Consider the following 23,337-nt stretch of genomic DNA (forward strand, 5'->3'; position numbering starts at 1 on the left):
GAAATGATTGAATGATGATCAAAGAATGGCTGATTCTTATTTTTCCCATCCAACCCTGCTCCACCTGTGAAACTGCTTTAGTAGACCTAGCAGACCTGGTGTGGTAGTGCAGAGTTGTCCTGATTCGAGCCAGCTATTTGGTGTGGAATTTGAGGAACTGATTTTAAAGGGAGATTAGAGTTTGTTGGCAACCCTGTATCATGAAAATGATGTTATATTACTATATTTCAGCACTGAGATACTTACATTCATGACTTTGCATAGGCATACTAACCCTAACCTATTGTGATTTGCGAGAAAGTTTCAATGACAGAGACACAGAGCATCCCCGTAATAACCATAGTAACTCACTCTCACTCCTACCCAAATGCACACGGAGGAAATATGCTGTACTGCCGCCAGAAGAGTCGCTGACTGAGATTACTCAGAACAGCATGCATGTGAATACATAGCAATACAATAGATTTGTTTATATTTCTCGCTGAATCACTTGCTGTTGCACAATGCTGCTTTTGCACGATGCTACTTTTGCACAATGCTGCTTTTGCACGATGCTGCTTTTGCACAATGCTGCTATTTCACTGTGCTGCTCTGACTTGTCTGTCCGTGTGTTAGTGTCCTCTTTTTGTGCTGAGACGTTATCAGTTATTGTGGCATGTGAACGTGTGAAAACTGTTAATTGTGCTAGTCTCGCGGTCAGTCAGTGACAGTTACCATTAGGCACACTGTATCCATTTGCTCTGCCTATAATCGAATGCTGATATTACTGCTTTATGCAAGAAGATGACTGAACGGTTTTTCATCAAAATATATAGGGGGCGCAGTCATGAATTAAAAATATAAATTTCTCTTTTTTGTTTTTTTTATTTTTTTCACAAAGGAGAACACCGGAAGAGTGATTTATAGGGTAGATATGTATAATAGAGCAGACCAAAAAAACATGCCGTTTGATTTCAGTTGGACTTCAAAGGCTGACTGAAAAATGCACCACATGAGAGTTTTACAGATGGAATTGAGCAGCGTGGGTTAAAATGGTAAGACAGGATGAAGGTATGAGTCTGGACATGAGGTAGCAGGGCCGTTATGCACTTATTGTTACAAGGTGATGATATCTCAGATTCATTTGTGGTATGTCAGGTATACCTGTGGTTGAGCAGTTTGGCCATAAGGTATGCCACATTCTTTTTCAATGTGTCAGAAGTCCAAATGAGTGAGTGTGTGTGTGTGTGAGTATGTGCATTCTGTGGATTCCTGGTGTGCAGGTTGCATGTGGGAGCAGAGAGAAAGCACCTGGCTGAGAGGTGAGTCACAGACACAGGTAATCACTTTGACATTTAATTCTAATGAAGTACTGGGAGGATAATGGTACCCATTGGCATTAGCAAACGTGCATGTACAGCCACTCAAACAGACACACAAATGCATGTAAAACACAAGCACACAAACACACACATACACACATAAAAAGCCCTCCTCAACACTTACCACTGTAAAAGCTGTGCTTAAGACCCTGACTCATACGCATTAAGGCAGAGAATGCGGAGGCGGGAGAAGTGTTTTGAGGCCCCAGACAAGATGACAGTCAAAAGGACACTTACACAGCCAAACAGTGCCAGCGCTAACAGGAGGCAGACGGCGGGGATGAAGGGAGAGGGATGGAGAGGGTAAAGAGGTGACTAATGCAGGAGATGTTGATTAGCTTACTTGAAAACAAGAGTTACAAGGAAATGGAAAGTGAGTTCATAGTTTCTGCAGCTGAGTATATTGAGAACATTCAAATTAACAATCTCACTTTGGAGGAAACAGGGAATATTCTCACAAGTAATATTGTAGTCAAACAAAGAGTGCGGCATTTCAAGAGGAGTAACATTTCCAGTTGTTCTCTGATTGACATTGAATTATTTGGAAAGGTGAACAAGTGAGATTCAGTAAATTAAAATGGGGTTTTCTCAGTTGCCAGTCTGTGCATTTGCATGTACAATAATAATACAGTCATGCATGTGTGTGTGTGTGTGCAGTGTTATAAGTGCAAAGCTCATCAGCATGTTGAAGGTCACATCTGATGTCACTGTGCTTCCCCACAGTGAAAGAGTTTGACTACTGTTTGTGGTTGCCCTGACTCACTGTGGTTTCCCTCTATCAGACAGCCGACTATGTGTGTGTGTGTGTTTGTGTGCGTGAGGAAGAGAAAGAGATAGGAAGAGAATGACCAAAGGAGTGAGAGACTCTTCAGTTTCACGATGTGAGTCAGATGTGTTCCTCAGTCATAAATGGCTGGGGTAAATGTTAGGACTCTGGGTCACTCTGTCACACCGCGGAGTTCTGCTGCAACATCACTCCCTCGTTTTGCTTCTGTGATTTCTTTGGGTTTTTTTCTTGTGCCCACACACAAAATAACACAAGTATGTACAAAAGCCGTCATTTATTTAACCTCTGTCACAGTTTTGACGTTTTTGACATTGTAAAACGCCCATGTGGTTTTGGGAAATTCTGCCTTTGAATTTCTTGCTCTTTTGTTCTGTCTCTCCCCCCCCTCCCCCCACCCCCCAAGAGCAGTCAGTATTTACTGATTGTCAGCTTGTGCAAAGATGACAAAAATGACTTTATGAGTGACTGATTGTGTATCAAAGAGATTGTGTGTTACAGAGAGAGAGAGAGAAACAGAGAGACACACCAAGAGAAAAATACATGTTTGATAAAGAAATCAACTGCGGGCTACCAATGTACCACGAGAGCCCTTGAAATTTTGCTTGTTGCTCCGGTAACAGCAAAGACAAATTGAGGTGAGTAAAAAAGTGAGTATGCACAAACTATGCATGCATGTTGTTGCGAATAACATACACTCCCTAACATTTATTTCTGCACAGAATTCTGACAATCCTTTCACACTCTGAAGCTCAGCCTCATTCCTTTCATTCATTTAATGGTGGTTTGCCCTTATTAATGTACAATGCTCCTTCATAACTTTTATTTTCATCATAATTTTCTATAGCTGTGTAGCATTAGTGGCCTTTGCTGTCAACACATCTTTTCTTTATTTGGGGATGGAAGGGGGGCTTTCTTTGGATTGTGTCCCTCCCCACCGAGTACATCCTTGTATTTCCATTAAACACGATGCTTTTCATCGAATTCAAAAACCGACAGTCCCTTTCACCAGGTTGTCACGCCCTCATTATTGTGCTGCTATTTGATGATGAATCCAGCAGCTGAAAAAAAATCTTGAAAACTGACAGTCACTTCTCAGGCGTGGACCTTTTTAAAACAATGTTTCAATTTTCTTTCAAATGAATGTGTTTTTTTTTTTTTTTTTGTTGCCAAAGCTCGTGTTTGAGTAGTGGAGGTGAAACCCATTATAAGATGTGTCGGCGGAAAGAGGAGAGAGAAAATGAGTGAGAGGGGGAGAGAGTGGCTCTGTGGTGTTCGATGAGTGGGCTGCCGTGCATTCTTTTAGCCTTATTCACTGAGTAAGCGTGGGCGGCTAATTCGTGTTTGCATTCACCAGGTTTACCTAAGGGGGAAATGTTTTATTATATGCTGTCTTTGAAATCGATGACTAATTGTGCTCCTTTTCTCTCTCCCTCTCCATCCGCTCATGTCAATCCATCTCTATTTTCTCCTGATCCCTACCTCTGAGCCCCCCACCCCCCTCCCCACCCCTCCCCCTTCTGGACTTGGATCTAAGGGTTGCTGTGTTGTGGGTGATGGTCTTGCAAAGAGAGGATGAGGATCTGTGCTGATACAGTCTGTAAAGAGACACGTTAGGACTCTGGCTGCTGCTGCTGCTGCATCCAGTAAGGTGTGAAAAAAGATGTTTTATTCCGTCAGCTGAATTGCTTAGAGAAAACACAGAAAGCACAGCAGAGCAATATCGACATGGCCCTGGGAACTGAGAAGAAAAGAATACATTGAAATCTTAAGAAATGGAGGGAGAGTGTGATTGAGAGGCAATAAGACGGTTGAAGAAAAAAAAAACTCGGAGAGAAAGAAGTGCATTCTCCCAACATGAGTCACTTCTGAGTGAAAGCTTTGTAATTTAAGCCACACATGTTGAAGGAGAGGAGAAACATACTGAGAGGGATAGATGGGAGAGATATTTCCATCCAAACTGTGCTATACACATGTGAAAAAGGTGTCATATCAACATCGGTTGTGTATTGAGCTGTCATAATGCTGGCGACCTACACATAATACTTAAAAATCTGAGTGCATCCTATAGCTGCTGCCACTTCTCTGCAAACTTGCTGCTTTCCTTACACAGTGTGCAATAAACACTGAGTTAGAGTTTGCTTACTGCATATGTAGAATTGCTACTCTGTTGTATTCAAAGTATGAATTCACCAGAGTGAGTGTCTTCAAAAGCAAGAAACAAAAACAATATCAGGCAGTTCTAAATTGACAAAATTATGACTTATGGAGAAAGGATGATATCAATTAAAGCCAATTAAGCAAACTTGAAATTAAATATGGCGGCAGATTTCTTCTTCACTCACAGACTTAAGAGTTGTGCAGATGCGGTGTACCCATTGCTGCCCCTGGTGGATGGAACATATATTGCAACGTATGAATGTAAAGTGCTGTACTGTATTTTTTTTAAACAATTTTATACAAGCCTGAGGGATATAATTGTTAAGTGATACATCAGGGCTCGATGTAATGAAATCAGGGGGACACCGCTAGTCTTTGTCTAAAAAAAGACAAAAATACATCTTGCAAAAACTCAAAAACTCTTGTATTTACTTGTTTGGAGTAAATAAGAGAAAATGCAAAAGCATGCAAAGTGTGAGCAATAATTGTGTGTGTTTACAGGCACATCAATCAGACTTCATTTTATTGTCATTTCTTCACTAAGGAACATGGTACACAATACATTGTGTATGGGTCTTAACCTGGTTTTGATAACAATATGGATATGATATTTACATTTAATATAGATTCTTGCATATCTGTCTTTGACTCCCTGACATCCAACTGCTCTGTCATTTCTGATCTGACTGAACAGATGAAAGCAAACCATTTCAGTATTTTGGTTGCCTGACTGTTGCATTTATAGCCCAACTACTCTGCTGCATTTGACAACATATCTTTGAATTCATATGGCCCCCATGGAATCATATTCTACATGCATCAGTGAGGTGTAACTATACGATACATCAGCTTACAAAGTATACACAGTATCTGCCTCTGAAGCAAAAATCCTTCCCCTCAAAATCATCACACTCCACTCTGTTATTTCCCCTGGTGATACAAGAGAAAATGTTTTCATCACTGACTGTGAGCTGATATTTTCTGTTGCTTTGTATCAACCAGTGCAGCAAAAGTCTGAACATGCACATTTGGCAGAACACGTCAAATCTGTTCGATCCACGTGGCCCACTGTACTTGAGTCATGTGGTATTTAACATGACCTGCCTCCAGTCCTACCTCCTCTCTGACCACCAGCTACTATTTAATTTACTGTGGTCTGGATGACGACAGTGTCCTGGCTGCACACACACACACACACACACACACACGTGCACAAACCCGCACATGTCAACTTGACAGCTGGTGTTTTCAAAAAATGGTCAGTAGGCCTTTTGTGTTTTTTTTCTTCTCCTTCATCTTCAGGAACAAAAACAGAGACACATGTTGTGAGTCACCGCAGTGTGTCATGATGATCCGTCAGAAAGGACAGCGTCCTGTGTTGGCGGCAATGTGGTCCCACAAACAACTGATAGTTTTTATGACCAGCACTGTGCTGCCCACAGCGGATAGAATTTGAAGATAAAACACATCTATACTGAAAGAGTTTAGCGAGGAAACTCCTTTATGTGTATGAAGAAGTGTTGCATTCAGGGACTTCTTTGCCCATTCTGAACCAATTCAGTCTAACTTCTAGCACAGATTAACACAGATTCCTTTATTCAAATAAAAGGTAAATATATATCTGTCCATCTAATGTAATATTCATAGTGGCAACTTCATTCCTCTTTTTTTCAAACTCCCAAAATGCCTTTTTGTTGTTTTTCCCCCAAAGAAAATCTCAAAGTTTGTAATTCTCTAGAAACAAATGTTGTAACAAATGGCACTGCAGCTGACACCATGCTGCAAGTCTGCTTGTCAGAAATGGGCAGAGTTATAGTTCAGTTCCATTTTTCTTCAGTGAGTTGGAAAAATGTTCAAATATTTGATATAATGCATCACTGACATTCTTTGACTGACTCTCATTACTATAACACAGGTCACCAGTCTTAAGTTAGTTTGTAGGCCACGTAAATGCAACGCCAAGTGCTCGGCTCTTGTTTCCAGGATTCAGAATGAGGTTTGACTGGTACAGGTGAGGTGGCTGTTCTGCCTAAAAAAGCAAACCCATGACAGTGTAAAACATACACATGCATGAAGACACACATTCACACAATGTTTCTAAGAGTCTGCTATGCAAAGCATGTTGACATTTCTCCCAGAAAAGGCAAACAATGACACTGAGGTTTAAGATGGATTAACAGGGTTGTCAGAAGAATGGAAACAGTCATTATCCTCCAAGTGAACCTCTTCCTTTTCCTATAAGTTAAACTGTGTTACTGACACCCCTGCCTCACAGGTATAAGAAACAATATCCTAAATAGATGTAACACTAAACCTGAATTATAACTACCTGGAAAATGACTTAAGTCCTTATTTAAGGGAATTCCCACTGAAACCTAACAGAAAGAGAATAGAATAGGATTGTATTTCCATAACCTCAATCCTGACCAATAATCAACACACCAGCATTTGGAGGAGTTCACCTGTCAGTGGAAAGAACTCTGACCTGGTTTTGAAACAGACCTAGAAATGAGGGAAATCCCTAATATGGAAATCAGACACCTGTGCCAGAGAGCTTCAGGATCTAAGGTGAATAAAGTAATCATTTCAAAGGCTGCACACCACACACTCCACCTGCAGTTTGTCCTTTGTGTGTGTCACTTACAGTCATCATTACCCAACAGTTACAAATCATTCCAAGTGTAGGGCAGTGGTGCAAGCTTTTGGCTGAAGTCCACCATCAGTGCCAGCCTTCTACAGTAGCTTCTACAGGAAAGAAAGTGTTTTTTTCCCCTCCTTTTTTTTCCTTTTTTTTTGCAAAGTTGTAGTCCCTGGAGTCGGCAGGCAGCTTTGATCTGCTGCCAGTGAAACTATATCAAAGGACACACAGGTGATAAAGCAGTGCACAGTAATGTCCCTCCCCTCTCAGTGTTCTCGTCTTCCACCTTATCAGTGTGGCCTACATCACACAACTTTCATGACAAGCCCACGCATGGTGTTTTAGTATACTGCACACTGTCAGGGAAATGTATGAGAATAAGTGCTGAGCAGCACTTTCAAGCACCCAGGCTTTCTGGGTGAAATGTCCTTGAATGTGATATTTACTTATTAGCTAGCATTAGCCCTCTTCCAAAAGATTAGGGTTCAGTCTTCACAATGAAAAATGGAATATATGACTGTAGAGCACCTGCTTTAGTCAAAAATAATCCATTCATTAAAATAATTCATTAAAATAACTCCTTGCCTCCTATCAAGAAACCCTTTTCATCCTGTAACTTTTTCTAACCTCTATGTTAGTGGATAATATCATGTGAAAGGCACTTTAATGTGACGTAAGCACAGGCAGTTTCCATGTGCTGTATGGCACCCTATCACTGATAAGGATCAAGACATCAAATGTTTTTCATGAGGTAACTTAGCAACCTATGAGCCGGGAACAGTAGGCTGAGATTTGAGGCTAGCTAAAAGTTCGACCGTCTAATTGCTGACATCAAAGAGGACTTTCACAAGCCATGTGACATCACCCTGCGGTACACTGGTCACACGTAGATGGTATTGACCTAAGCTACATAACCTCCAAGTACTTGAGGCCAAAATAACAGAGCAGTCTGTGCTGAGCATGGTTAAGGCCAAAGTATGACACAGCAGTCTGCTGTGAAACTAAAGGAATAAAAAAATAAATTGGGACCTTAATGAAACATGTATAACATTTATTCTTACTTCTCCTCTGCAGACAAGTATATTCATGAAGTAAATTAAATATATTTCCTTGATATATAAATGTATGTGTATATATATATATATATAATATGAAAAATAGAATTACAATGTCACAGTTCTAAATGAAAAGAACTCCAGCTTTATCTGGATTGATTTTTTTTATTTTTTATGTCTATAAACCCATTGCCTTTCAAGGCAGGACCTTGAAAACACGAGTGTCTTGAAAGGTCTTTTTCAGAGGCACAAGGTCTCTCTCTGCTGTGGTTTTGTGTTGTGGAGAAAAGCAGTGATGGGAGAGGGAATGCTTCAGCTTTTTCCTCTAACAGAAAGTCACATATTTCTAAATGAAAGGCCTTTCGCAACAAGGCTGCAATCATGTTTCTCTGAAAAGCCTGTCTGCCCTTTGGCCTCAGATATCTCTTATAGGCAAGCAAGAGAAGGAAAGCAGAAGGAACAAATGAGAAAAGGTTTATTTACAACCTTTTCCTCACTCCTTTTTCTACGCCTCACCTTTTCTATGGAACCTCTGTCTGTCTATGCTCCCTCTCCTCTCAAGGCCGTGTCAGTGTGTATCAGTGTATCCATCCATTATCCATCCAACCATCCATCCATCTCAGGTATTTGAGCAAGAATTAGCTGGTAATGCTAAGGCATTGTTTCCCACGCCGAACATTGAAGGGTTAACAGAGTGGCGTAGGAGTAGTTTCGATCCGTCAGGTAGGTCAGGTTTCTCTTAACATGACTGCATACCTGTGTGAGTTTGTGTTTGTGCGTGTGCACATGTGTGTGCATGTATTTGCATGCTTGTATTGAAAGAGTAAAAGGCGTATAAAATCCCATCACTCTGGATATGGCAGGCCCAGAATTCAAGCATAATTAGGCAGCCAATCGGATATGTGCATTTGCTTTAGCACCATGTTCATAGTTGCACCACATCAATGTGAAACCAATACGAAACATTTACCATGCCTACAGAATCATTAGTATCCCCTGTGCAAACATTTCATGGCCTTGGAAATATAAGTTTGGACAGAAAAAATAAATAGAATAAGAACTACACATACTATACACATGACCAAATGCAGTTGAAAGCTCTGTAAAAAGCTAATAAGTTGGCCTTGAGTTAAGACAATAAAAGTGCTGCATGTATCATTTAAATCTATTAGACAAGAAAGAAACACAATGCCTTATCTAGATCATTGACCTCATGGTGTATTATAGTATAAATTATAGGGTCAAATGTTTTAGCTGTGTACTGCCGACCTCCATTCTTGTCCAAAAACGATTAAAACGTGTCAGTTAGCCACACCTTTGCACTGAGTGACATGTTCCTTCATTACAGAGAGTTTGGGCACAATAGTTTGTTTGGAAATGACTCCAAACAGTAATAACAGTGGCCATGTCTTTAGTCTCTAGACAGAAATTGTGTGAAAGGCAGAGGCAGATATGACTCTGTTGACAGAGCTTCACATGTCATAACCTCTTGACTTTGTACTGAAATTCTTTTTGAAATGTATTAAGTCTTGGTCATAGTCTGATTGATACAACAGGTTTGAATATATGTCTGATGCACAAGAAGAAAGGGTAGGGTGTGATAAATTATGAGTATTCAGAGGGGGAAACACAACAATGATGCTGAGAGGGAGAGACTGAGATCAACAATGGACACTAACATGATGTAACTTGTAACTCCAGCCATCAACAGCATTATAAGAGATCTGAGGGGGGGAAAATGGAATTTCTTCAGAGTGTTTCATACAAGTTGAATGATGTGGAAAGATACCTGCTTACAATACCTTATACCTGAGGCCCTACTCTCCATAGACTGATAATGTGATTGCTGTTGTTTCTCTGGAGCGATTTCTAAACAAACTAATATATCCAAAAGTATTTTGTGACAACAATGGAGGTCTATGGAGGAATAACATCCTGTATATTGGGCTGTGGATATATATACAATACTTGTAAGTATGCTACAACATATAAATATAATTTAGACAATATTTTGTTCCCAGGTTTTTGGTAACTTCCTGTTTCAGCATGACAGTTCCACCTTGCACAGATGTAAGTCCATAAAGAAACAGTCTCTTGTTAAAGAACCTGACTGGCTCATAGACAGCCCTGATCTCATGCCCACTGAACCTCAGCATGACTTGTGAACCCAGCCTCATTGCCCAACCTCACTGATGCTACAGCCATGTTCCAAAATCTGGAAAAGCTTCCCAAAAGACAGGAAGCTGACATTATGGTTTTGGAATGAGATGTTTCACAGTCACATTTAGGTGTAACATTTCGGTGTCCACATACTTACGTACATCAACGACATCCCCTTGCATGTACAGTTAAGATTCAGCCGCACACAGAGAGGCACGGCTAGGAGAAACACTGAGATTGTAGAGCATTTACACATACTGCTTTGACAATAGCTCATCCACAGTGAGTCATATTGTTTCCTGCTCTTGAAAACATAATGAAGGCAACATGTATTTTAAAGCATCCTTGCTCTGTTGCCATGCTTTGTGCACGGGAAGTTTGAGTACGAAGTCTCTGCTGTACAGTCTTTGAGTAGAGTCTCTGCCTCACACACACACACACACACACACACACACACACGAGCATGCATGTACTAGTAATCTAAATATTACTTAGCACAAACGACAAACATTACATTTATTCAGACAAGTTTTTGAAACAAGCACCGATATATAAATGATTACTAACCTAACATAACGTGGTAACATGACACCATTCCTACTAGTTGTTGAAAGCTGATTTACTTGGAAGCAAATTATATCATCCTTCAAGGTAAAATTTTTAAAATGTGCTCAATACCTGACTCATAAGTTATTAACATAGACATTTTTTGCAGTGTACATACATATATAAGCACACACATGCACACACACCTTGTTTAATCCCTTTCATGGCGGGTGGCTGTGCAGGCGGATGCTGTTTAAACAGAGCGGGCCCTTGATGTGGGGCCTCTAGGGGCTAGGGTTTGTGTGTGTGTCTTTCACCCTGGATGTGTATGTGTGCCTCTCTGAGTTTTCTGGCCATGGGAACAATGGTCCTTTAGAATGTGAGGTTACTGGTGCGCTGACCCCTGGCAAATAAGAGCCATGTTCTGGCATTCCAGGCCTGATTGGCACTTTGAGCCTGCAGAGAGCTCAAAGGAGACACAGGAAATGTGACCAGTGTAATTGGTTATATATTAGCGGAGCATTCTCCCCCGTTTAAATGATGGAACATTCTTCAGTGACACTTAGGTGGATGGGGCTGGGATTCCACCAGCTATGGGCAGGAGGGGGGGACAAACAAGGGGGTAAAGAGGGGGAGATGAAGGAAGGAAAGAAAGGCGAGATGTGGGGAAAAGGAAAACGGAAAAGGTTTAAAGATTTGTTCCAATCGTCTTCAGCAAAGCAAAATCTTTTGTGAAGGGCGAGGAGAGTGACCATGGAGAAAATATTGGGGCGGGGTCATCTCCCATGCACCCTGTGTATTTATCCCTGTGGTGGTGAATGGGGCTGTCAGGTCATGATATGTTCAGTACTCTCCCTCTGAAGCGTGGCGAGCGGGGAGGGCTCCATGTGTGGATAGGGTGGAGCGTAGGCCAAATCAGTAGCTTGACCTTTGACTCGGGGTGCTTGGTTGCAGTTCATAAAGGCTTCATCTCACAACCTGCGTGTGTGCCTGCACGTACGTGTGCACATGTACGTGCTCTGAGTGCTAATGTATTTTGAATTCGAGCATCCCATCCTGCAGAAAACCCATTTGTGCATAACAGGTATCTGTCAAAATAACAGCACCCTTGTTGGCTGGTGAAAGTAGCTTGAAAGCCCATGCTTAGATCTGTAGCTGTGTGTCAGACAGTAATGAGTATTATCCTCTGAGGCACAGCCAGGGGACAACACAGCACCACCCTGCATTCCTTCCTTATACAATGAGAATAAGGATGGGTACAGATGGGTGATAATGTATTCACTAAGGTGATCCTATCTAGATCCTTCCCATTCAAAACAAAAGGCTTGTTGGGGTAGTTTAGATAACATTAGTCTGGCAGAAACCCCCACAGCTCACAGGCACACACACACACACACACACACACACACACACACACACACACACACACACACACCTTGGTATGTGGCCTTAGGGTAAATGCAGAACACACAGATCTGGTTGTAAACTAACTAGAGGTTGTCAGTTTCTGTCTGTCAGGCCACTAAATCCTATGGGAACCATGAGAATCTTGTCAAAATGGACCACCCACTCCCATCAACACAGAGACAATCTTTGGATCCGTTGAAGTTCACATAAAGCTGACGACAGGAACAAAACAGTTAGTGAAAGTGAAGACCATCTCATTGTGATTTTTCCAGTTCATGTGCACAGGTTTTTGACCAGAATAAAGATCACAGAAATGTGTGAAGTTAGTTTATATTGTTCAACCTGAAAATATTTCTTTACTAAGATTTTTGAGAAAGTATTTTCTTTATCTAGTAGCTTTTTTTTTCTTTTTAATATATTAAGACATAAATATTTTTTCTTACTGGCTGGGTAATATGGTTGAAATCAGTATTACTAATAATAAATAAATTATTTAGTTGCAATTTGTTTGGAATCATTAATTCAACCAAAAATAAAACATTATTTATACAGGGTAGGTTGGCTGACCATATATGGTATTTAACAGCAACAAGGAAATTAAGAAGGATGGACAAACATACTCATAAAATAGTTATATAGTTAGTTACTGTCAATGCACAGTGTACAGGCTCACTGAATGCATGATCCTCAAGATATGATTCCTTCAGAGATAATACCGAGTGGAAGCTGACACTAATTCTCATGCTACTGCCAGATTTTAGTTGAAATAATTGTTTATAACTCTGTGTTAAAATGCGCAATAACTAAATAACAGCACCACCAGCCTCCACCATCTTCAAACCCACATCTTGATCTGTGTGGCTAATGCACAAAGTACTCATGCACCTCAACATGTATCTGCGCTGCCTGCACAAACAAGTGTATTTGAACAGTTCCACCACATACTTCTGCTATACCATAAACACTGTCCTCATTCAAATGATGACTATCAACACCAGAACTATTTTCTATTTCTGCTCACCAATGTGCTCACATGCACACACTTTCTCCATCCTCTTATGGGCGAGTTGATTCATATCCTGGGTTGTTAGCCATGAGAAGCGAAGAGCATTCCTTTGCATTCCATGCTGAGGTGAGCACCAGGGTTGAGAGGAAGAGACAGACATGGATCTCACTGACTCAGTGTCAGACCGCTTTGGATCATCTGTCTTTATTCAAAGGGGCCGCTACAGTTGGCACTCCTAGAAACTTGGACTTGGACTTTTTCATCTTCCTGTAAACCCCCCAGGGTGCTATATTTCAAATGGGAAAACCTTTGCAAGGAGAGATTTGTTGAGAGTATTGATCTAGCTGAAGGAGGTTGCCCCAGGCTTTAGGAAAAGCTTGTTGTTGAGTGATTTAGACCTATAGGTGGGGTGATCAATCAGGTTGATCTGATGGGTCAAGACAAGATGTCTCCTGAGTGACCGACCTGAGGATTACACACATGCACACACGGACATGGCACTGGCAAAAAAAAACTTGCAAGCACAGACACAGGGATTACACAGACATTTAACAAGCTCTTTGTGCAGGTCAAAGTTGACTGCAGGCCCCTCAGGAAAAAGGAGGGGCGGAGGGCGGCTGGAGAGGCAACAGAGGGGAGAGCTGGGGAATGCAGGGGTACAGGGGGAACAGAGACACTGACTGAAACAAATAAATCTTAAACAGACACGGTGGATGAATTTTATCCTTCCCTCTCTAACATCTTTGTTTTCTGTGTTACCTCACAGCCACTCATACCTTCACCTAAAATACTTAGCTGAGAATAAAACTGGTGTGCATATATATATATATATATATTTTCAACCCTAAAACAGAACCTTTTCATCGGTTTAAGAGAGTCAAAATTCAGTTGTACCAAACACATCTGAGAGGGATCAAGTAAAAATGCACCAGTGTAATCTGTCATGTTTCATCCTGTCGAAGCAGCTTTAAAGAGGTATAGATAAGACAAAGAATATTTCCATTTAATGCTCCTGAGCTGTGTAGATTGTCAAGAGTCCAGGGGCTGGGACCACCCAGGTATGCTAGACCCAAAATGAACATTTATCTGACAGGAATAAATGCTCATCTACTCAAAAAAATTGATTGCTGTATCATATGTTTTATTCAAATGTATGTTCTCTTCATTTTCTGTTTTCTGCCTCTCTATGAACACATTAAATATACAGAAAATTTAATAGTTCTGGTGTTGCATGAAAATCTCTTAATTTTACCGCAGAAACGGTTGAGAACTGCCATCACAGAACCTCTATGTGGTCTTTTTCGAACCATATCCATCTTCTTCTTGCTGATTTATTTGTACAAAAGCTTTCCGCTTTCAGCCGACTGAAGAGCTCTCTCATGGACATGGAAAATTATAAACCATAGTCCACTAAATTGCTGAACAACTGAAAAAACAGGTCTTTGAAGCATGACTAATTTATTTCTTCCACTGTACAAACTCTCATGGACCTGTACTGGAGCAGAGATGGTTGCATACAAAAAAAAACCCCTGCCTACAGCAAACAAGCTCGAACAAGGAAAAGATCTTTTGTGGAGTGTGGAATGATTTGCATTTGTCTTTAAAAGCTTTGTTGACCCGGTCATAACTATTAAATCAAACTCAATCATACAGCCCCATTAATTAAGCAAATTCACATTGGATACAGTCAAATGCAGCTGAAGGAATATCTAGAAATTATCTTCAAATGATACCCTTTGTATAATAATTACCCAGGTTTGGATTTGAGAAGGTCCTCCGGATGAGCCTAGCAGTTATTTGACAGGTCACTCCAGGTCAATAAGGAATTACTGGAGTAATAGCTCCCTCTTCTGTCCACATGGCATTAAATTCAATACATACCATGCAGCAGGAGTTTAATTCTTAGTATCACCAAGAGGCGGCAGGCTACTCATAGTATTTAACAAATGGTCATTAGGAGTTTGTCTGACCGAGGTCAAACTGAAGCTGTACCTACAATGACTGCAGTAATTGAGTCAAAGCCCAGCAATGTGTTTGCTTATTATGGCCAATAGATGGCGGTATTGGATATTTAACTCACACATGCATCTGCTTTAAAACACATGCACACACGAACAGACAAAAGTATGTGGAAACAAAACCTGATATATACCAGATTTCAGCAGCATTTACACAACAACATGCAGATTCAATGATCAAACCAACCATCAAATCAAGGGGATACAACACACTTTATATGATGGGCAATAGTTCAATAACTATGACCTCACTCTGAGCAAGTGAAGAGAGGATTTACCTGCAGGGATCAGCAATGTATATTATTAATTATGTATGAATGTATTGCCCTTGTGTGTCTGCGGTGAGGGTGCATGTACGTGAGTTTAATTTATAACTTTGTACGCATCTATACTGCAGACATTTTATTTCTCTCTGTGTGGCTCTTCACATCTTTATTTTGAACACGTTCTGACTTCTACATCTCAGCAGTACGTTCCTGTGGTGATTTTGTCTGTGAAAAGAAAACAATCTTCAAAAAGCTGGTGCTCCCTGTATTTGCCAATGCTGAAAGCTTTCGGTAAGTTCAGGTTTGTGTGGGTGCTATGCTTGCTCAACTATTTCAAGAAAAACAAACAGCCCAGAAAATATTGTGGTAGGTAAGCAGGAAAGGCTCTCATGTTGCAATGTCTCATTGTTCAAGAAATGCTTTAACATTTTGGACATTTCTATTATTCACTATTTTACCAAGAATGTGAAAAAAAGATCAAATTCATTTCTGTGCACTCAGGTCACTGGTAGTTATGTCATGTTCTGGCTTTGTAAAAACACAGGGAACAAAGAAAACAACTAGCTTCAATAAAAAGTGACAAAAACACACACACACACAACAAATTAACCCCCAAAATCCAGTTACATCCAAACCCACTCATTTACAGGTTGTCTTGTTTCTTCCTAACACAACATAGGGCCAACTATTTTTGGTCCAGAGTTGCAAAACTGTGTGTAGTTGATACTTAAATGTCAAACTCAAATCACAGAAATAATGTCAAATGTGTTTTCTATTTTTTTTTTTTTTTTTTTTTTTTTTTTGCAATAGCTTGTTATTATTCAAAGGAAGCATAAAAAAACATTAACATTATCAACAAACATCAGTGGTGCACTTTTCCCATGTGAATGTATTTTTGGTGGCTCATTCAACAAGCAAAGATGCAGGACAAGACCTGTGTCTGTGTGTAATTTAGATAAGAAAGAGTCTATGAGGATGTGACCTCTGGACCGGTTTCAGCTACTCATCCTAGCTGTTTTTGAAAAAGTTATTATTTTATTAATTTATTTAACCTTTATTTATTCAGGAAATCCCATTGAGATATAATATAATTTTCAAGAGAGATTTGAATATACAAAAATAAAAACCCTCATGAACAGACTGTGATAAAGATGAAACAGATGAAAAGTGCAATACAGTTTAAAATGGCAGTCACAGCAATAAAAACAAATTTAATACAATGTTCTAATGTGTCTTTATGTCAGTACATTAAATGCATATACAATATTATAATAAAGCAGCTTCAGTCATTTATCACGCAACCACAAGGAGGCCTTCTCAAGAAAATGTTAACATATTGTTGGTATGTGAAGAACAAGTGTTAACAAAATAAACAATAACCTAGCTTGAGCTTAGCCTAGCATAGCAGTGACTTAACCATACAGTTTAAAGGCTGAATACACAATAAAGCTACTTCTTTATTTACTTCAGAAAATTGAACTCCTACTGCTCCTATCTTTTACAACTAGATCCTGAATACGTTGGAATATTCATTTAAGTCATGTCCTGTGAACTGTATTGTTTGTCTTGTACTTTATGATTCCCAGAAGTGATGAACAACAGCCAAGATAATAGGCTCACAGTAAGTAGGCTTCAGGTTTCCATATCACCATTGTGAAAACTGTATATTGGACCAGAATTGGCTCCAAATGTAGTTGTGATATCATAAATTATAATTGTAAGCTTGCCCTTTAAAATCAGATTTTCATTGATCAGAGAGAAACTTTCCACTTTCACATGCATCATTCTGCACAGTGAAGCTCAAACATCAAACTTAAGTAAGGGTAAGAAAACATTTTTTTGAGTCTAGGGGGACTTGAAAGATAAAAGCAAACACAATTTTCCTTCTTGACCTGTTATTGCTTTTTTGGAGGATAATTATTAACAATTTCTTCAACAGAACTGCACTCCCACTCAGATTATTACTGTAGAGATGAAATTATCTGAGCAGTTGGAGTTGCAACATCAGGTCTCTGATTCTTGATCTGTGGCTCACTGCAGTGTTTCAGGCAACAATTGGTAGCTTTCATGAGTGTTCAGTAGCACTTCATAGCTTTAAGATGCTGTAATAGTTCACTTCACTCTCCCACATCTGTCTGTCTGAGAGTTGTGTATGTATTGTGACGTTAGTGGAAACACTGGGAGGCAAGTGGCAGTCGGCTGATTCAGCTCTGTCTCAGCTGGGGCTCGGAGGCCATGGGACTGGGATTCTTGAGGTTGCAGGATGTCTGCTCGTAAAAGCAGGAAGTCTGTTAGTCACATTAACCATAGATATTCATGATGTCACTGCCATAGGAAAAAACTCTGCAGAAAATGTGCTAAGACTATTAATGTTTGGTTAACAATTCAAGAGAATAGTTACGTTGATATCCTTCGTGAAATAGTGTGACAGCACAAATGCACGTCATCACTGGAATATACTGGAGCAATGAGAAAAGTCAAGTCATACTTCTCTAATGTGTCGTTTTCTGCACAGGGTTCAGGTTTTTCGGGTCACAGGGTCTCTTTATGATACAAGCAGAACACCCAAATTCCTTTGCCCATTCAAAACAAGGAGGGCTTTTTCAAAAAGTACTGAGAGCTTTTTGGACACAGGCCTGTTTCAACTCACAATGGGGAGAAATAACCTTTTTCTATGTATAGCCTTGTGTTTGTTTTCAACACATTACTGTACACGCATGTGTATCGTGTATACCCTTTCCAGGTTTGTTTTTGTAGGTTTTACACATATAGTTCAGGTTCTGTTGATTCTGCAGATTAAATTTAGCTCATGGTCTCTAAAGACCAGGGTGTTGCAAAACCTTTGCTCAAATAGAAAAGCAAATGCTTCAAGCTACTGCATTCTGCAGGTTGTAGAGAATAAACTGCCATGCTAGCAGCTCTGTGAGGCACTGTGTTGTTTTGAGCTAAATGCTGTGATCACACTGATACTGCTAACATGCTCATTTCAAGTATAATGGTATAATGTTCACATTCACCATCTTAGTTTAGCCTCTTAGCATGCTGACATATGCTAACTACTGCTATTGCTACTGATGAGCCTGATGAGAATGTCCTTTCTGTCATTTTGGACTTGGACCTGATGATGATGGACCTTGGTCGAAAGCAGAGATCTCCTAACTTGTTACAGTACATCCTGTAGTGGGACATGGATGTCTGAAACAAAATGACAATCTATTCAATAGTTATTCAGATAATTTACTAAAAAAACAATTGTCATTCTCATGGTGACACTAGAGGAAAAGTCAATATCAGTAGGATTCATTTTCTGGAAGTCATCCATGTCTGCACAAAATTGTCTCAATCTTTCCAAAAGTTGTTTAAATATTTTAGTTTGGATCGTAATAGCCCAACCAATCAGCAACATATGGATGCTGCTGAGGCCAAGCTGCTAAAAAAATGTTTTTCTATTCATACAGTCCAAATATTAGCAATTACTAGCATAATGTTACCATTCTAAAACTTGATCAAAAGACAGTAAGTAGATCAGTCAAGACATTTCAGTTTTAAATGTTTTCAGACCTATTTTGAGACCATCTTTGTGTGTCTCTTGCTTGAGTTTTAGCAAGTGATCATGGCCATCTGTGCCATTTATTGAGCATAAAGCGGCAGACTCAGCCAGAATCATCCTCCGCCTCTCCTCCATCTGTCAGTCCACAACATGCCGTCCCATTATTAAACAGTTCTCATAGCTCTCATTTGCCAAACCAGCTGTGGAACTGGCATATTAGTTCACCAAGATTTGAGTCAGATACAGATGTCGTTGGAAAGAGACTCAGAACTGTGTAGACAGCATGTTGAAAACTTCAGTTTTCAATATGCTACAATTCTTGGACCTGATTTAAGAGCTTTTATTGTGGTGAAACACACTTTCAAAATATTTCCTCATTCATGATCAGAACCTTACTTTTGTGAGACACTGTTTAGGCTCATGTGTTTGTTCTACCCTGACTATTATGTTTCCTGTCCACATGTTTATTGCACATCACCCTTTCTTCCTAAAATGTTCCTTTTTATCAAGACATTACAAATACTTAAGGTGATTTTTGTATCTTTTTGGTACCAAATACTCTAAGCCTTACCTATTAAAGCTGTTGATCGCTCCTCGTCCTGGAAATAGAACACATTTTCTGCTGCTACCCCCTCCTATCTGTGTGCTTCAGTGTTGAGTCCTTCTCATCTCAGCAGACCATCAGCTCCAGACTGCATTCTTTAAGGAGATGGATGCCTGGAAGAGAGGGATGAAAGGCCAGGAAATGACTGAGAATGGGAATAACCCACTCACTGGTGCCACTCCATGAAATCCATCCTCAAGAATCTTCCCATTCAAACTAGAGCTGCTACGTTATGCAAAAATGAGGACCTTGAGGGGATAGCTGAACTGGATCCACTGCAAATCATTTAGCACGGTGCTTGAGCAATCTCAAACGATTGTCAGCTAGTTAGAGACTTTTGTCTTACTTGGTTCGAGGCCTGAAAATAGCTTCCCCCCAATTTTCCCCATCATGCACTTTGTCTTTTGCTGTTTCATAAGTGCTCTAATATTGGCAGCGAGGACCACCCATGCTGACCACTTTTCTATAGAAGTGGGGAGAGTAGTTTAACTATGAGTATTCAAATAATACTAACTTTAGAAACCTTAATGTACAGTATGATACTTTATATTACATTTCTGATTTTCTTCACATCCTCTTTTTTGTATGCACACATTTACATATCAATTTTGCATTCAACAATGTAATATGTTTCTGCTGCTGTTTAATTGTGTGTGTAATTGTGTGAGAAAGTTGCTGTCTGTGATGAAGGGACTTTGTGGGCGTTTGATCCCTCTGTATACCAGTAACACTGCTGTTGTCTCTGTGAAATGTCAACATTAGTACAACGCAGACTGTCTGCCTCTCTGCTCCACAATGGCTCTGTTGTGTCAGTGTCAAAGACATGACAAAGTATTTAGAGTTGGGACAATTGGGAAAGCGTAGCTTGAATGTTTTGGATTAAGTCTGTGTTTTGTAGAAAATATAAAGCAGCAGCGTCTTACATACTTTCCACCAACAACCAGTCCCTTCATAGGTATTTACCATGTCCTAATTTCTCAGCTATGATTGCTGAAATGTGCTTCATGTTTACACGAGAGATATCAGACAAACACGAAAGAGAATTTTTGAGCCCTTATTACGACTACTTCTACAACTGATAATGATTATTCAGTTATACTCACCCTCCTCTTCTTTTTCTCTCACGCACATCTTATTGCATTAGGGTCTGATGCTGTACTTCTTCAAAGTCCTGTTAATGAATCCAGGCAGCAGCTGCATCTTGTGTTGTGTCTCTAAGACTAAGACTCAGATCAATGACTGACCTGAAAATGTGAGATGACATGTTTGAGACGAGATTCCTATTTACATCTCTACATGAAGTAGGATTCATCTCCCTGTACCACTTTGGATAGTAGTACAGGAAGTCTTATTTTTGTGGATTTTGTTCCCATCTCTGTCTTTGTAGTTGTGTGAGGGAGGGACACCAGTTCACTTCTCCACCAGTATGGACAGGAGTTAAACTAGTAATTTTCTCACTGTACATATGGGCATGTGAGTATTGAGCTGTATATGTCTGAACCTATCCTTTAGGAAGCATTTTCACGTACCACTGTCAGACAGCGTGTCCTCTGTTAAATAAGAAACCCTTCTCAGACTTGACAGGTATTTGAGGTTTTGGTGTGAGGAGCAGCAGGTGGTATTTGAGGTTCAAACTGAGATAACAACAGCCTTAACCTTGCATTCAGATGACTGTGGAGAGAAGAGTCACGCAATCTCTAACCTGCGTGCCTCTCTGCCAGTCAAGCTGCCAAAGTGACTGCACATCCCTGGCACCATGACGCTTATGAATGCGGCGCTCTGATGTACCTCTAAATGAAAACTGTGCCGACCTTCTTTTTCATCGCTTATCCGAGGACCACAAGGTTAAGCAGAATCTAAAAGAACCATCTTTCATATAGCGGCGTTTTTGTTCCTTATCAGACTATAAAGACTCAATCTTCTATTCACTAACTTCCTCTAATTTCAAAATCAGGTGAGCAAAAAGTGTATAATCAAAATCTGCACAATACATTACAACAAGGCTTTCTCAGACAGATAACTGGAACCTGGCACTAAAGTAATTCAGGCTTTTCTGATGTCTATCAATCATTTTTCTAGATTCATACAGTAAGTTGGCAAATACATTTTTATTTATATTCACTTTAGAAACTTAATTTATAAGGCACACTCTTGCAGTGAAAGCCTTGAAGGTTTGTTTAGATAAGAGATATGTGATTGCCAAATGTTGCAATTTATTATCTGATTCATTCCAAAGCATTTTGACATTAATTGAGCGAGGCTATAATACACTCACACGCAACATGCTCTCACTGCAACATATACCCAACACACACACAGCCAAGATCATTGCACTCATTCCACATGAGTTGGCTGGATGTCTGTATTGTGATTACATTCCAAGAAACACATTGTTGTCTTATAATTACCACTCACTATTTCTCATCTTATACTCTAAAATGACTGATGAATGATTATTTTTAAGTGTTATGTTCCACAGAAAAGAAAGAGGAAGGTAAACAATGTTCCCGTCTTCAGTAGCTATTACAACAGTTTAAATGAAAATGAATGCACACACATGCACACACACACCCCACACACAAAACAACAAACAATGTACTAGTTTTCAGCTTGTTAGTGTACTTTATAAACCGCACTCATTTGTTAAGAGTCTGATAATTTGCTCATGTGGTTAAGCAAAACCATTTAAAACTAAGTATGGAACAATTTTCTAAAACATTTACCTTCATTACTGCTTGAGAAGAAAGATATGGCTTATATTAAAGCATCGAATTCCTGAGTCCCTTGCTGCCAGTGTCTTCGGTAATAAAAACCTTTTTTTACGGGATCCATGGTACAATTTCTCTGTGGTCTTTGGCTGAACATCTAGTTTTGACTGCTGACCTCTGTAAGTCCATGTGCATGTGTGCTCATTGTGTGTGTTTGTACAGGTGTGCCTACAAGCCTGTGTATGCGTGTCGTGTCAAAAGCATTAGCGAGTTTAAGTCTGCCTGGGAGTCTGATCTTTTATATGATACTCAACCTGGTATTAGGGGTCTATTCAGCCTACTCCAGACATCAGACATGTTTTGGTGCCCAGTGTTCGTCTGAGCTGTTAGCCGCAGGGAGACTTGGCACCAGGAGACGTCGGCTGGCGCTAACGGAGACACTGAAGGACTCTGGCCATACTTAGTGAGAGCAAACATTCTCATCCTTAATCCTCCCCAAAGTAAACTTGACCACCAGATTTGCCCAGGCCTTAGGACACTATGCACCAGACAGGATGTTGATCGCCCTTTCTACTTCCTTCAGATAAGAGATGCGCTCTAATATCTAACTGGAAATGTTTTTCAGCTGTTTTTTAGTGGGGGAGTTGTTGATTGTTCATTTCCTCTTGTAGCATAGGTATGGGGAGATTATGAGTCTACACATGTCTACTTTTACCATATTAACACAGTATGTATGCATGCATGTATATAGGAATGTGAATGTGAACATCTTGTCTGTGCATCTTTATGAATTTCACACAATATGGAATAGTGCAGAGCCAATGTGAAACAGCTGAAATGGCTACGCACAGCTGTATGTTGTTTCTCCTCTAATGCCAGTTTTTAAGGTCGTGAGCAGTGACCTGGGTGGAGCGTGCCTGGAGCAGCAAACAGCAAGCTATCACAGAGTCGCATAAACTGGTGATAAGCATACAGGGGATAGCTTTGATTTCACAGGCACTGGACATCTGTATATCACTAAGGTGTTAGTAGGATTACCACCTTTCTGACAACATCAACAAAAAAAATGTATAC

The 23,337-nt window shown here is 40.0% G+C and overlaps 1 long non-coding RNA gene across 1 annotated transcript; it reads right to left on the minus strand.

Annotated features, from left to right (window-relative positions):
* Nucleotides 1-17,579: 17,579 nt before the first annotated feature.
* LOC128368465 (uncharacterized) lies at nt 17,580-22,402 on the minus strand. Its single transcript, XR_008321962.1, has 3 exons — nt 22,279-22,402; nt 19,523-19,668; nt 17,580-17,668 (listed from the first exon to the last, which is right to left on the minus strand). It is a non-coding gene; the product is annotated as an uncharacterized LOC128368465 (long non-coding RNA).
* Nucleotides 22,403-23,337: the final 935 nt, after the last annotated feature.

The sequence above is a fragment of the Scomber japonicus genome, chromosome 11, assembly GCF_027409825.1.
Source record: "Scomber japonicus isolate fScoJap1 chromosome 11, fScoJap1.pri, whole genome shotgun sequence".
Classification (NCBI taxonomy): domain Eukaryota; kingdom Metazoa; phylum Chordata; class Actinopteri; order Scombriformes; family Scombridae; genus Scomber; species Scomber japonicus.